Below are 14,169 nucleotides of genomic sequence, written 5' to 3'. Positions count from 1 at the left end.
CTACAAGATGGTGTGGGAGACCTGAAAAGAATCCAGAAATGCCAAACCAACTCCCTTGCTCCACTTTTCTGCCAGAATCACCCTGCTGCTTGCTCTCCTTCCTTAACTCCTCAGTGCTCAGGTCATCTCCAATTTCCACTCTGATCTCACACTATCCACCAGCGAATGAGAAAAACACTTCACAAACAGACACTTGACATCACGCTATCTCCCAGACCTCGCTTGCTTTCTTAATGAATGACCCCACAGAAGGAACACAGGACCTAGAGGCGGCCACTCATCACCGACCGGGGGGCCTCGTGTCTACCAGCCTAACGCTGTGGTTCTGGCATGTGACATGTAATATAAAAGATCACAGGAAGACCTTGGGCCCTCTCAACTCTTGGCATCTTGTATCCTGACAAAACAGCCAGCCCTCAAGTTCAAGTTCCACTTTTTGCATCCAGCTGGGGGATGCAGGGGGTGAAGTGATGACAGTGGGGAATATGGAGGCAAGAAGTGCAGAGGAGGAAGGGAACTTTCTGCTACCCCTTACCAGATAAGAGTTCAAATGTTAACTTCAAGTTTGTCCAAGTTACCAATGGCTCAAGCTGACCCCAATAGCCTGGTCACAGCAGTGCCCCAGAAGCTAGATTTTTATTTCTTCTTATCCTCGCAACTCTCCTCTGCAAAACACCCATGAAGTATCAAAGTATCAGTATTGGGTCCCGTTGCCTTTGAACAGTCTCTCTCAACCTTTCTTTTTTTTTTTTTTTTTTTTTTTTGAGGCGGAGTCTCGCTCTGTCTCCCGGACTGGAGTGCAGTGGCCGGATCTCAGCTCACTGCAAGCTCCGCCTCCCGGGTTCCCGCCATTCTCCTGCCTCAGCCTCCGGAGTAGCTGGGACTACAGGCGCCCGCCACCTCGCCCAGCTAGTTTTTTGTATTTTTTAGTAGAGACAGGGTTTCACCGTGTTAGCCAGGATGGTCTCGATCTCCTGACCTCGTGATCCACCCGTCTCGGCCTCCCAAGTGCTGGGATTACAGGCTTGAGCCCCGCGCCCGCCCTCTCTCAACCTTTCTTATTTTCTTTTTTTTTTTTTTTTTTTTGAGACAGAGTCTTGCTCTGTCGCCCAGGCTGGAGTGCAGTGGCATGATCTTGGCTCACTTCAACCTCCGCTTCCTGGTCTCAAGCAATTCTCCTGCCTCTCAGCCTCCCAAGTAACTGGGATTACAGGTGTGTGCCCCCACACCCAGCTAATTTTTGTACTTTTAGCAGAGACAGGGTTTCACTATGTTGGCCAGGCTGGTCTCAAACTCCTGACCTCAGGTGAACTGCCAGCCTCAGCCTCCCAAAGTGCTAGGATTACAGGTCACACACAGCCTCTCTCAACCTTTCTTAAGCCATTATCACCCTCCTAAGGAGCCTTGTTAAACACGTTTCTTTTTTTTTTTTCTTTTTTTTTTTTTGAGACGGAGTCTCGCTCTGTCGCCCAGGCTGGAGTGCAGTGGCCCGATCTCAGCTCACTGCAAGCTCTGCCTCCCGGGTTTACGCCATTCTCCTGCCTCAGCCTCCCGAGTAGCTGGGACTACAGGCGCCCGCCACCTCGCCCGGCTAGTTTTTTGTATTTTTTAGTAGAGACGGGGTTTCACTGTATTAGCCAGGATGGTCTCGATCTCCTGACCTCGTGATCCGCCCGTCTCAGCCTCCCGAAGTGCTGGGATTACAGGCTTGAGCCACCGCGCCCGGCTAAACACTTGTTTCTAATCGCCACCCTCCAGGAAATTTTCACTCCAGAGATGTCTTGTGCATCTGTTTATGTGCTGTGTGCATATCTGTGCTTTAGACATGAAGATTTTTCTAACCCCACTGCTGCCCTCCCCACCAAAAACCCAACTGCAACCCCCTTGGGAGTGACATGATATGCTTTTGAACAATGTTCTTCAAGCCGTTGATTATTTTTACCTCACACTCTAGAGCCCAGACTGCCACACTATACTTTCTGTAGTTGACATCAGAAAGATATGAGATCATTTCCACTTTCAAAGTGTAGAAAATGATGCTACTGAAGGCGTTTCAAACTACATAAGCCCTCTAAAGATTCTGCTATACGGCCCTACCCTCAAGCTGAAAATCACTGCCTGCAAAGTACTGCCTTTGACTTATTTTCAGTTTCAGGGATTTTTTGTGTTTTTTTTGTTTTTTGTTGTTGTTGTTTTCGTTTTTGTTTGTTTGTTTTTGTTTTTTTGATAGGGTCTCACTCAGTAGCCCAGGCTGGAGTGCATTGGCACTTTCAGGGCTCACTGCAGTCTTGACCTCCTGGGCTCAAGGGATCCTCCCACCTCAGTCTCCCAAGTAGCTGGGACTACAGGCATTTGCTACTATGCCTGGCTAATTTTTATTTTTTTACTTTTTGTAGAGACAGGGGTCTCCCTGTGTTGCCCAGGCTGGTCTCAACTCGTGGGCTCAAGCAGTCCACCCACCTTCATCTCCCAAAGTGCTGGGATTACAGGCATGAGCCACCATGCCTGGCCTTTTTTTTTTTTTTTTTTTTTTTTAATCCAATGAACTTGAATGTGTATGCTGGGTTCTTCTGTCAAGTTGGCTGCTGTCATTTTTCCAGAAGCTGGATGACTCTGTGAAGTGGGCAGAGGAGCACATACCCACACTCCCACCTCATCTACCCATAAAAGGCTGGGCAGGGCTAGGCTTCTCTCTGGGGTGTTTGAGCTCAGAGAGAGAGAAGTAGCGGCTGATGTAAGCAAGGGGTGGTGGGGACAGGGTGACCAAAGTGAACTGGGCACAAGATGAGTAGCTGGTATATAGCGACTTGGAAGGCAAGGTGCTTGAAATTTCCTGGAAAATCTCTGCAAGTGCACAGTAGAAACTATTATCATTGGTTATGTACTTCAAGAGGACTGGGCAGATGGCGGGGGCAGGAATAAGAGAGCCACTACTCACTTGACAAACTCTTGGACATTTTGATTTCTGAGCCATATGGATGTGTGTTCTATCAAAAAGAATAAATGAAAATGTTCAATAGTAAGAGAACACTTTGTAAATCTCTGGCTGCTGCTCTTTGTGATTAGCCTCTCAGCACTCTTATTTGGAATAATCCGAAAAATACAACTATCTAAATTTTGGGAGGAGAGTATACTTGTGGAGATTTGGGAAGAAAGAAAGTAAATATGGAAGTTTCCCCTAATAATAAAATGAAATTCATTGGAAGCCATTTCAAACGTTTAGAAAGTTAACCAGAAAAATAGAAAAGTGGCTGGGCGCAGTGGCTCACGCCTGTAATCCCACCACTTTGGGAGGCCGAGGCAGGTGGATCGCTTGAGTCTAATAGTTCAAGACTAGCCTGGGCAGCATGATGAAACTCTACAAAAAATACAAAAATTAGCCAGGCATAGTGGTGCACACCTACAATCCCAGTTACTCAGGAGGCTGAGGCAGGAGGATTACCTGAGCCTGAGAGGTGGAGGTTGCAGTGGGCCAAGATTGTGCCATTGCACTCCAGTCCAGCCTGGGTGACAGAGCAAGACTCTATCTCAAAAAAAAAAAAAAAAGGTGATTTCTAACCCACCAAGAAACAGAGGAGATTTTTATAAACAGTTGAGGGACCGTTTAAATACAATTTGTATCATTCTAACTCAACACAAGAGCATTCTCATGGTATTAAAACTCTTAAACATTTCTAACGACTCATTACATTCCACTGTACAGATACCCCATAATAGTCTTAACTATTTCCCCATTGTGGGGCATTTAGATTGTTGTCATTTCCGATTCTTCCAAATGTTATGATGAGTAGACTGTTGTCATTGCTAATTCTTCTAAATGTAATGAGTACCTATTCATATTTCTGTCAACATTTCTGATTTCCTTAGGAGAATTTCTGAGAAGTAAATGTCTGAGTCAGAGGGTATGGATGTTTGTATGGTTTGTCAAATAGACCACCTAACTGATTTCCCAAAAGGTTGTATGGATTCATAACTCTACAGGCAGGAAGGCGAATGCCAGCTTCACTCCCCAGAGAGCATTTGCTGGTCTCATTTTAACAACTGTTTTGTTTATGATGGTGCACATTTTTTATTTGTTGCTGGTTGTAATAAGAATCCCTTACTATTTCACCATGAAGTTTACTGTCAGCTATTGCTTTGTGAAAGATACTCTTCTTCTTATTTAAGAAGTACTGGTCTCTTCCCAGTTCATTATGAGACTGTGGGCACCAGGTTTCGATATTGAGCATGTATGATGCTACAGGGTTTCTCTCTTTTGTTCAATCAATATAATGTGTTAATTTAATTCCCAGGATAAACACACTACCCAGTCATGATCATTCTTTAATGCTGTTAAATTGGATGTTCTAATATTTTATTTGAGATTTTTCACATCTTCATTCCTAACCAACGTTAGTCTATGGTTTGGGTTTTTATTATTTGCGGTGTGTGTTTTGTTCGGTTCTGATACCTAGCTCATGCTAGCTTCTCATTTTAGCCTATGTTCGTTCTAGGTATCAATTAGCCCCTCGCAGAGTTAATATACATTATCTATTTCAATTCCAACATATATAAAGTACCTATTATGGGCAAGGCACTATACGAGATGCCATGAGAGATACAAATTTCCAGACCTCTGAGATTCTAAGTCAGTAAGTCTGGGACCAGGTCAGGGGAAGGATTCCTTAGAAAAGTAGCATTTCAACTGCACTTTGTAGAAAGAACCTTGAGGGGAGCATGCAGGAAAGGGGCAGCAGTGGGCATTCAGAGAGAGAGAAAATAGCCCAAGCAAACACATCATGCCCAAATGCAAGGCCGTTCAGAGAAGGCGCACATCATGTTTGGGGTGGAATGTCAAGTATGAGGAATGAAGAGGGCACACCTGCTTCAGATCATGAAAGTCTTTGGTCACCATGCTGAGTCCACCCAAGGTCACAAAGGGAGTAAGAAGGTGTAGGAGTCACAGAATGCCAAAAAAAAAAAAAAAAAATTTATATATTCAAGGTGTACAACAAGATGTTTTCATCTAGGTATACACTGTGGGAGGATTACCACAAGCAAGCTAACATATTCATCACTTCACGTAGTTACCATTGTGTGTGTGTGATGAGAGCAATGAACATCTACTCTCTTAGCAAATTTCAGCCTCCCAAAGTGCTGGGATTACAGTATTATTAACTATGGTCCCCACGCTGTACATTAGATCTCCAGAATGTATTCATCTTATAACTGCAAGTTTGTGCCCTTTGACCAACATCTCCCCATTTTTCCCACTCCCATTTCACCCCGGTAATATCACTCTACCCTCAGCTTCTACTTTGATTGTTTTAGATGCCACATATAAGTGAGATTATAGTATTTGTCCTTCTGTGCCTGGCTTATTAACATAATATCCTAGGCCGGGCGCGGTGGCTCAAGCCTGTAATCCCAGCACTTTGGGAGGCCGAGACGGGCGGATCACGAGGTCAGGAGATCGAGACCATCCTGGCTAACACTGTGAAATCCCGTCTCTACTAAAAAATACAAAAAACTAGCCGGGCGACGTGGCGGGCGCCTATAGTCCCAGCTACTCGGGAGGCTGAGGCAGGAGAATGTCGTGAACCCGGAAGGCGGAGCTTGCAGTGAGCTGAGATCCGGCCACTGCACTCCAGCCCGGGCGACAGAGCGAGACTCCGTCTCAAAAAAAGAAAAAAAAAGAAAAAAAAAAAAAAACGTAATATCCTCCAGGGTCATCCATGTTGTTGCAAATGGCAGAATTTCCTTTTTTTGAAGCTAAGTAGTACACACCCCACATTTTTCATTTTCTTTATGAACACTTAGATTGATTATGTATCTTGGCTATTATGAATAATGCTGCAACAAACATGAGTGCAGATATCTCTTGAACATACTAGTTTCATATCTTTTGGTATGTTTTAGATACCCAGTAGTGGGGTAGGTGGATCATATGATAGTTCTATTTTTAATTTTTTGAGGCACCTCCACACTATTTCCCATAATAGCAATGCCAATTTACATTCCCACCAAGAATTTGCAAGGTTCCCTTTCAGGAGAATTTTTCTTTCTTTCTTTTTTTTTTTTTTTTTAGACAGAGTCTTACTCTGTCACCCAGGCTGGAGTGCAGTGGCATGATCATGGCTCACTGCAGCCTCGACCTCAGGCTCAGGTGATCCTCCCATCTCAGCGTCCTGAGTAGCTGGGACTACAGGTGCACACCACCATGCCCAGCTAACTTTTAAATTTATTTTTTATTATTTATTTATTATTTTTTGAGACGGAGTCTTGCTCTGTCGCCAGGCTGGAGTGCAGTCACACGATCTCAGCTCCCTACAACCTCCACCTCCCGGGTTCACGCGATTCCCCTGCCTCAGCCTCCTGAGCAGCTGGACTACAGGCACATGCCACTATGCCCGGCTAATTTTTTTGTATTTTAGTTGAGACAGGGTTTCACCATGTTGGCCAGGATGGTCTCGATCTCCTGACCTCGTGATCCACCTGCCTCAGCCTCCCAAAGTGCCAGGATTACTTTTTTATTTTTTTTGTAGACATGAGGTATCGCCATGTTGACCAGGCTGGTCTTGAACTCCTGGACTTAAGCGATGCTCCCACCTTGGCGGCCCAAAGTGCTTAGATTACAGGTGTGAGCCACCGAGCCCAGGCAAGCACTTTTCTTTCTCTGAGTAGAAAAAAGTTACCTTAGCCAACACTCTGATGTCAACTCTAAACCTGCTATCCCCACAGAGGCAGTATCAAAGGAGTATTAGGCTCCCAGAGTGGTCTGTAACAAGCTATTTAATCCATATTATAGCTGTATTTTTTTTCTTTTTTCTTTTTGAGACAGCGTTTCGCTCTTGTTGCCCAGGCTGGAGTGCAATGGCATGATCTCGGCTCACTGCAACCTCTGCCTCCCCGGTTCAAGTGATTCTTCTGCCTCAGCCTCCCAGTAGCTGGGATTACAGGCACCCGCCACCACGCCCAGCGAATTTTTTTTTTTTTTTTTTGAGACGGAGTCTCGCTCTGTCGCCCAGGCTGGAGTGCAGTGGTGCGATCTCGGCTCACTGCAAGCTCCGCCTCCCGGGTTCACGCCATTCTCCTGCCTCAGCCTCCTGAGTAGCTGGGACTACAGGCGCCCGCCACCGCGCCCGGCTAATTTTTTGTATTTTTAGTAGAGACGGGGTTTCACCATGGTCTCGATCTCCTGACCTTGTGATCCGCCCGTCTCAGCCTCCCAAAGTGCTGGGATTACAGGCGTGAGCCACCGCGTCCGGCCCCAGCGAATTTTTTTGTATTTTTTTTTTTTTTTTTTTTTGAGATGGAGTCTCGCTCTGTCGCCCAGGCTGGAGTGCAGTGGCCAGATCTCAGCTCACTGCAAGCTCCACCTCCCGGTTTACCCATTCTCCTGCCTCAGCCTCCCAAGTAGCTGGGACTACAGGCGCCCGCCACCTCGCCCGGCTAGTTTTTTGTATTTTTTAGTAGAGACAGGGTTTCACCGTGTTAGCCAGGATGGTCTCGAACTCCTGACCTCGTGATCCACCCGTCTCGGCCTCCCAAAGTGCTGGGATTACAGGCTTGAGCCACCGTGCCCGGCCAATTTTTTGTATATATATATATATATTTTTTTTTTTTGAGACGGAGTCTCGCTCTGCCGCCCAGGCTGGAGTGCTGTGGCCGGATCTCAGCTCACTGCAAGCTCCGCCTCCCAGGTTCACGCCATTCTCCTGCCTCAGCCTCCCGAGTAGCTGGGACTACAGGCGCCCACCACCTCGCCCGGCTAATTTTTTTGTATTTTTTTTTTAGTAGAGACGGGGTTTCACTGTGTTAGCCAGGATGGTCTCGATCTCCTGACCTTGTGATCCGCCCGTCTCGGCCTCCCAAAGTGCTGGGATTACAGGCTTGAGCCACCACGCCCGGCCAGTTTTTTGTATTTTTAGTAGAGACAGGGTTTCACTGTGTTGGCCAGGCTGGTCTCAAATTCCTGACCTCAGGCAAGCCACCAGCCTCAGCCTCCCAAAGTGCTGGAATTACAGGGGTGAGTCACCACACCCGGCCTATAGCTGTATTCCTAATGACTGCTTTTGTGGAAAAAATGGTTTTCAGCCCTAGCTAACCTCCAAGTGATTTCTATATGATCTTTTTTTTTTTTTTTTTTTTTTTTTGAGATGGAGTCTGGCTCTGTCGGCCAGGCTGGGGTGCAGTGGCCGGATCTCAGCTCACTGCAAGCTCCGCCTCCTGGGTTCACGCCATTCTCCTGCCTCAGCCTCCCGAGTAGCTGGGACTACAGGCGCCCGCCACCTCGCCCAGCTAGTTTTTTGTATTTTTTAGTAGAGACGGGGTTTCACTGTGTTAGCTAGGATGGTCTCGATCTCCTGACCTCGTGATCCGCCCGTCTCGGCCTCCCAAAGTGCTGAGATTACAGGCTTGAGCCACTGCACCCGGCCATCTATATGATCTTTTCAATAGTCAGGAGATGCTTACTTTAACACTCTAAATGCAAACAAATCCTCAAAGTAATCAAAATTGCCTAAAAGATAACTCTAAGTGGGCCGTCTGGGTTTTTTTCAACACCTCTTAATTTGCATTCTATATGAAGTTGTTGAAAAATAATATAGATGAGGAAAATATTTTAAACAGGGCTTCAACTAAAGGCAGGAAAATGTTATGCATTAATTAATTATACTTAATGTATAACAAAAATCAACTTTCACCCAAATCAGCTTTTAATTATGTGACTGTTTCACAAATCTACTATGGTAGATGTAAAATTCACTTAACCCTGAAATTCCTACATCAAAAAGGGATAAATGACGTCACACCTATGATAAATAATGAAAATTGAAATGATATCAAATACCGAAATCTCAAATATCCATTTGCATCTTGTTAAAATGCTTTGAATTTCTCCCTGTTCCTTTCCAATACCACCATCCAAGTGTGCATGTGTGTGCTGATGTCTTTTGAAGGTGGAACATGAATTCTGTCTTCCGGGTGTAATATCTTATGTAAATTCAGATTTTTTAGTTACCTTTTTCAACAAACAGAAAAGAAATGCTTAGAGTTAAGCACATTCACATGCCTACACATTAGACAGAGATTGTTCATATATATATATATATATATATATATATGCCTCAAAACCTGAAAATATTCAAAACACAAAGTCCAAAATGCTATGAACTACCCTACAGAAGAACTGGAGAGATCTGAAGCCAAATTCAAGGTCAAGGATGTCAGCAGCAGCCATGTGACTGATACAGAGTTAGAATGTAAGTCAGTAACAGCTACGCTCCTGGTTGTGTACCATCTAGAAGGCAGCTGAGACTACTCTGAAGCAGGGCAAAAAACCAGAGTTGCTATAGAACCTTAAGTATTCTGCAAAGTCCCAGAGCCTTCAATTTCACCTTGTGGATTGAGCAGAGAAATGACACAATAAAATAAATGTTACTCATTCTCTCCTGGGCACTCTGAGACGCAGAAAGAGTCTACCTTAACCCTTAAGGAAAAATCTGTTTCTCTTTTTATGTGTGTAAGAGACACCACCTCTTGGATCTGTTCTGGGTGTCAGTGTCCCTACTGATTTCATAATCAGCCATAGCAGTAATCATGCATGCCAAAGGAGGGTTATGATGGCCCATGAACAGATTTTAGGAGTAAATATTCCCTATAGAAGGCTCCTGGTTTCCAAATTGTTTACTTTCCTAGCTAGAAGAGCCAGAATGACCAATTCCCACAAAGTAACTGTTATTTGCTCAAGCTTAAGTAACTCTGCAGGCTTCATGGTGCTTGCTGCCTTATGATTCTATCTCCTTAGTCTTTTTTTTTTAATAAGACTTCTGACATCGATAGAAATGCTTGCTCTTAAGGCTATTTTTCTCCAACAAACTGATTGCAGGCCATAAAGATGTTCAATAGCAATTAGCTTTTATTGTTCTCATCTCACTTATGTGTATAGGAGCCATCAAAATGTAAAATGCACACATCCTCTGACTTAGCAACTCCCCTTCTAGGAATTTATCCCTGCAGATGTGTTCATGCATGGGTACAAGGATATATGTACATGGATACTAATTTGCAGCATAATTTAAAGAGCAAAATAATGGACACAAACTAAATATGAGACTGGTTAAATAAATAAGGATGCAGCCATATAGCATACAGCAGGGCAAGCACACCAAAGATATCCCTGCACATTGATGTGGAGTGATCAGTATATAAAGCCAGGTGGGAACAGTGTCTGGAGCATGCTACAAAGTTGTTTTGTTTGGTTTTGTTTTGAGACAGGGTCTCGCTCTGTCACCCAGGCTGGAATATAGCGGCGCGACCACAGCTCACTGCAGCTCAACCTCCCGGCTCAAGTGATCCTCCCACCTCAGTCTTCCGAGTAGCTAAGACTATAGGTGCATGCCACCATGCACAGCTAATTTTATTTATTTATTGTAGAGGCAAGGTGTAACTATGTTTCCCAGGCTGCTCTTGAACTCCAAGACTCAAGCAGTCCTCCCGCCTCAGCCTCCCAAAGTGCAGGGATTACAGGCATGAGACACTGCACCCAGCCAAGATTGTTTTTTAAAGGGAATACATATTCATACGTGTGTGGCTAAGTGGGTACACACACACACAAGCACACACACACAAATCTCTGAAATAACTAAAGAAACACATCAGCTGAGCTCCTGTAGTTCCAGCTACTTGGGAAGTTGGGGTGGAAAATAACTTGAGCTCAGGAGTTCGAGGCTGTTGTGTGCTATGATCAAACCCGTGAATATCCAGCCTGGTAACATAGTGAGACGGCCCATCTCTTTAAAAAGAAAAAAAGAATTTCTCCTCCCGCCACCCAAGATGCCGAAAGGAAAGAAGGCCAAGGGAGAGATTAGGTGGCTCCGGCCCCTGCTGTCGTGAAAAAGCAGGAGGCCAAGAAAGTGGTGAATCCCCTGTTTGAGAAGAGACCTAAGAATTTTGGCATTGGACAGGACATCCAGCCCAAAAGAGACCTCACCCGCTTTGTGAAATGGCCTCGCTATATCAGGTTGCAGCGGCAGAGAGCCATCCTCTATAAGCGGCTGAAAGTGCCTCCTGCTATTAACCAGTTCACCCAGGCCCTGGACCGCCAAACAGCTACTCAGCTGCTTAACCTGGCCCACAAGTACAGACCAGAGACAAAGCAAGAGAAGAAGCAGAGGCTGTTGGCCCGGGCCGAGAAGAAAGCTGCTGGCAAAGGGGATGTCCCCACTAAGAGACCACCTGTCCTTCGAGCAGGAGTTAACACCGTCACCACCTTGGTGGAGAACAAGAAAGCTCAGCTGGTGGTGATTGCACACGACGTGGATCCCATTGAGCTGGTTGTCTTCTTGCCTGCCCTGTGTCGTAAAATGGGGGTCCCTTACTGCATTATCAAGGGGAAGGCCAGACTGGGCCGTCTAGTCCACAGGAAGACCTGTACCACTGTCGCCTTCACACAGGTGAACTCGGAAGACAAGGCACTTTGGCTAAGCTGGTGGAAGCTATCAGGACCAATTACAACGACAGATACGATGAGATCCGCCGTCACTGGGGCGGCAATGTCCTGGGTCCCAAGTCTGTGGCTCGTATCGCCAAGCTCGAAAAGGCAAAGGCTAAAGAACTTGCCACTAAGCTGGGTTAAATGTACACTCTTGAGTTTTCTGTACATAAAAATAATTAAAATACAAATTTTCCTTCAAAAAAAAATAAAAATAAAAATAAAAGAAAAAGAAAAAGAAAAAAAGAAAGAAAGAAATAGATCAAAGTACTTGCCACTGGGGAAGGGAACTGAAGTGAGGTGGTGGCAAAGGAGAGACAGTTCTGTACCTTTTCTGCAGGGCTTAACTTCTTTACCCTGTGTATAAAATTTTTTTTTCCTTTTTTTTTTTTTTTTGAGGTGGAGTCTCGCTCTGTAGCCCAGGCTGGAGTGCAGTGGCGCAATCTCGGCTCACTGGAAGCTCGCCTCCCGGGTTCACGCCATTCTCCTGCCTCAGCCTTCTGAGTATCTGGGACTACAGGCGCCCGCCACCATGCCCGGCTAATTTCTTTGTATTTTTAGTAGAGACAGGGTTTCACTGTGTTAGCCAGGATGATCTTGATCTCCTGACCTTGCGATCTACCCGCCTTGGCCTCCCAAAGTGCTAATTACAGGCATGAGCCACCGTGCCCAGCCATGTGTAAAAATTTTTTAATGCACATACACATACCCCCAGTAAAGAATAATCATCAAAGAATTAACCTTGCCAACACTAACAGTGGCACCTACTGGTAAAATCACTTCCTATCCCAAAGTGTATCTTAGAAAAGAAAACCCATACTTTTCCTGGCACAACCATTTCAGCTATTAGTCAGGAAATATGTTTATATTAAAGGCTCATAAGGAACACTTCATTGGCATTAGGCCTTCTGAGCATAAGAGTTAAAAGTACCATCTGGCTGGTAAGTTATGGTTCATTATGGTTTGAGTTACAAGCTATAAAAAAAGAGTGGAGAATGCTTCTATGTGCTTCCGTCGGGTGATCTCCAGCATATAGTGTTAAGCGAAAAATGCAAGGCAGGAAAAAACCGTGCAGAGTATGCTACCATTTCCCTAAGAAGGGCAGTGGATTACAAAGACACACAGCTTTACTTATATCTAAAAAATGGGAAGATAAACCAAGAAAAAAAGAATGAATGCTTGCCATAAGGGAAAGGAGTGAACAGGCTACAGGGGACAGAAATAGAACTAGATTTCTCTAAATCAGTGGTTCTCAACCAGGGTGATTCTGCTCCTGCCCCCAAGAGATATTTGACAATATCTGGAGGTACTTTTAGTGTCACAATTGGGCAGGGGTGAGGGAGTGATACTGGCACCTAGTGGGCAGAAGCTCCCACACACAACAAAGAATAATGTGTCCCCAAATGTCGATAGCACAGATTATATATAAGGAACTTATATCTAGAATATATAAAGAACCGTTACAATTCAATAATAAAAATACAAATATCCCAATTTTAAAATAGACAAAAGGATGTGAATGGACATTTCTCCAGAGAAGACATACAAGTGGCCAATAAACACATGAAAAGATGCTCAACTGGCCGGGCACGGTGGCTCAAGCCTGTAATCCCAGCACTTTGGGAGGCTGAGACGGGCGGATCACGAGGTCAGGAGATCGAGACCATCCTGGCTAACACGGTGAAACTCCGTCTCTACTAAAAAATACAAAAAACTAGCCGGGCGAGGTGGCGGGCGCCTGTAGTCCCAGCTACTCGGGAGGCTGAGGCAGGAGAATGGCGTAAACCCGGGAGGCGGAGCTTGCAGTGAGCTGAGATCCGGCCACTGCACTCCAGCCCGGGCGACAGAGCGAGACTCCGTCTCAAAAAAAAAATAAAAATAAAAAAAAAAAAAAGAAAAGATGCTCAACATCCTTAGCCATCAAGCAACTGCAAATCAAAGCCACAATGAGATACTACTTCACATCAAAAAGACAGAAATAATAAATGCTCACAAGGATATGGACAAATTAGGACCATCATACATTGCTGGCAGGAAATTAAAATGTTGTAGCCACTTTGGAAAACAGTCCTGCAGTTCCTCAAAGGGTTAAACACAGAATTACCATATGACCCAGCAATTCCACTCCTGGTGAAATGAAAACATATGTCCACACAAAAACTTTCACATGAGTGTTCACAGCAGCATTACTCACAACGCCAAAAAGTAGAAACAATGCAGATGTTCATCAATGGATAAATAAAATGTTGCATGTCCATATGATGAAATATTAATCAGCAATAAAAAGAAACAAAGTACTGACACATGTTACCACATAGACAGACCTTGAAAACATTATCCTAAGTAAAAGCAATCAGTCACAAAAGGCTACATATAGGCCGGGCGCGGTGGCTCAAGCCTGTAATCCCAGCACTTTGGAGGCCAAGACGGGCGGATCACGAGGTCAGGAGATCGAGACCATCCTGGCTAACACGGTGAACCCCGTCTCTATTAAAAATACAAAAAACTAGCCGGCGAGGTGGCGGGCGCCTGTAGTCCCAGCTACTCCGGAGGCTGAGGCAGGAGAATGGCGTAAAACCCGGGAGGCGGAGCTTGCAGTGAGCTGAGATCCGGCCACTGCACTCCAGCCCGGGCGAAAGAGCAAGACTCCGTCTCAAAAAAAAAAAAAAAAAAAAGGCTACATATTGGATGATTCC

The 14,169-nt window shown here is 45.0% G+C and overlaps 1 protein-coding gene and 1 pseudogene across 2 annotated transcripts in view; one reads left to right on the top strand and one right to left on the bottom strand.

Moving 5' to 3' along the window:
- CTPS2 (CTP synthase 2) overlaps window positions 1-14,169 on the bottom strand; it is a 136,733-nt gene that overhangs the window by 71,868 nt on the left and 50,696 nt on the right.
- On the top strand, window positions 10,801-11,682 carry LOC117077242 (annotated as a pseudogene). The gene has a single exon (XR_004434712.1). The product of XR_004434712.1 is annotated as a 60S ribosomal protein L7a-like (transcript).

This window comes from Trachypithecus francoisi, unplaced genomic scaffold (genome assembly GCF_009764315.1).
Source record: "Trachypithecus francoisi isolate TF-2019V2 unplaced genomic scaffold, Tfra_2.0 Lachesis_group6, whole genome shotgun sequence".
NCBI lineage: Eukaryota > Metazoa > Chordata > Mammalia > Primates > Cercopithecidae > Trachypithecus > Trachypithecus francoisi.
Note: the sequence above shows the minus strand (reverse complement) of the source record. Positions and strands in the feature narration are given on the sequence as shown.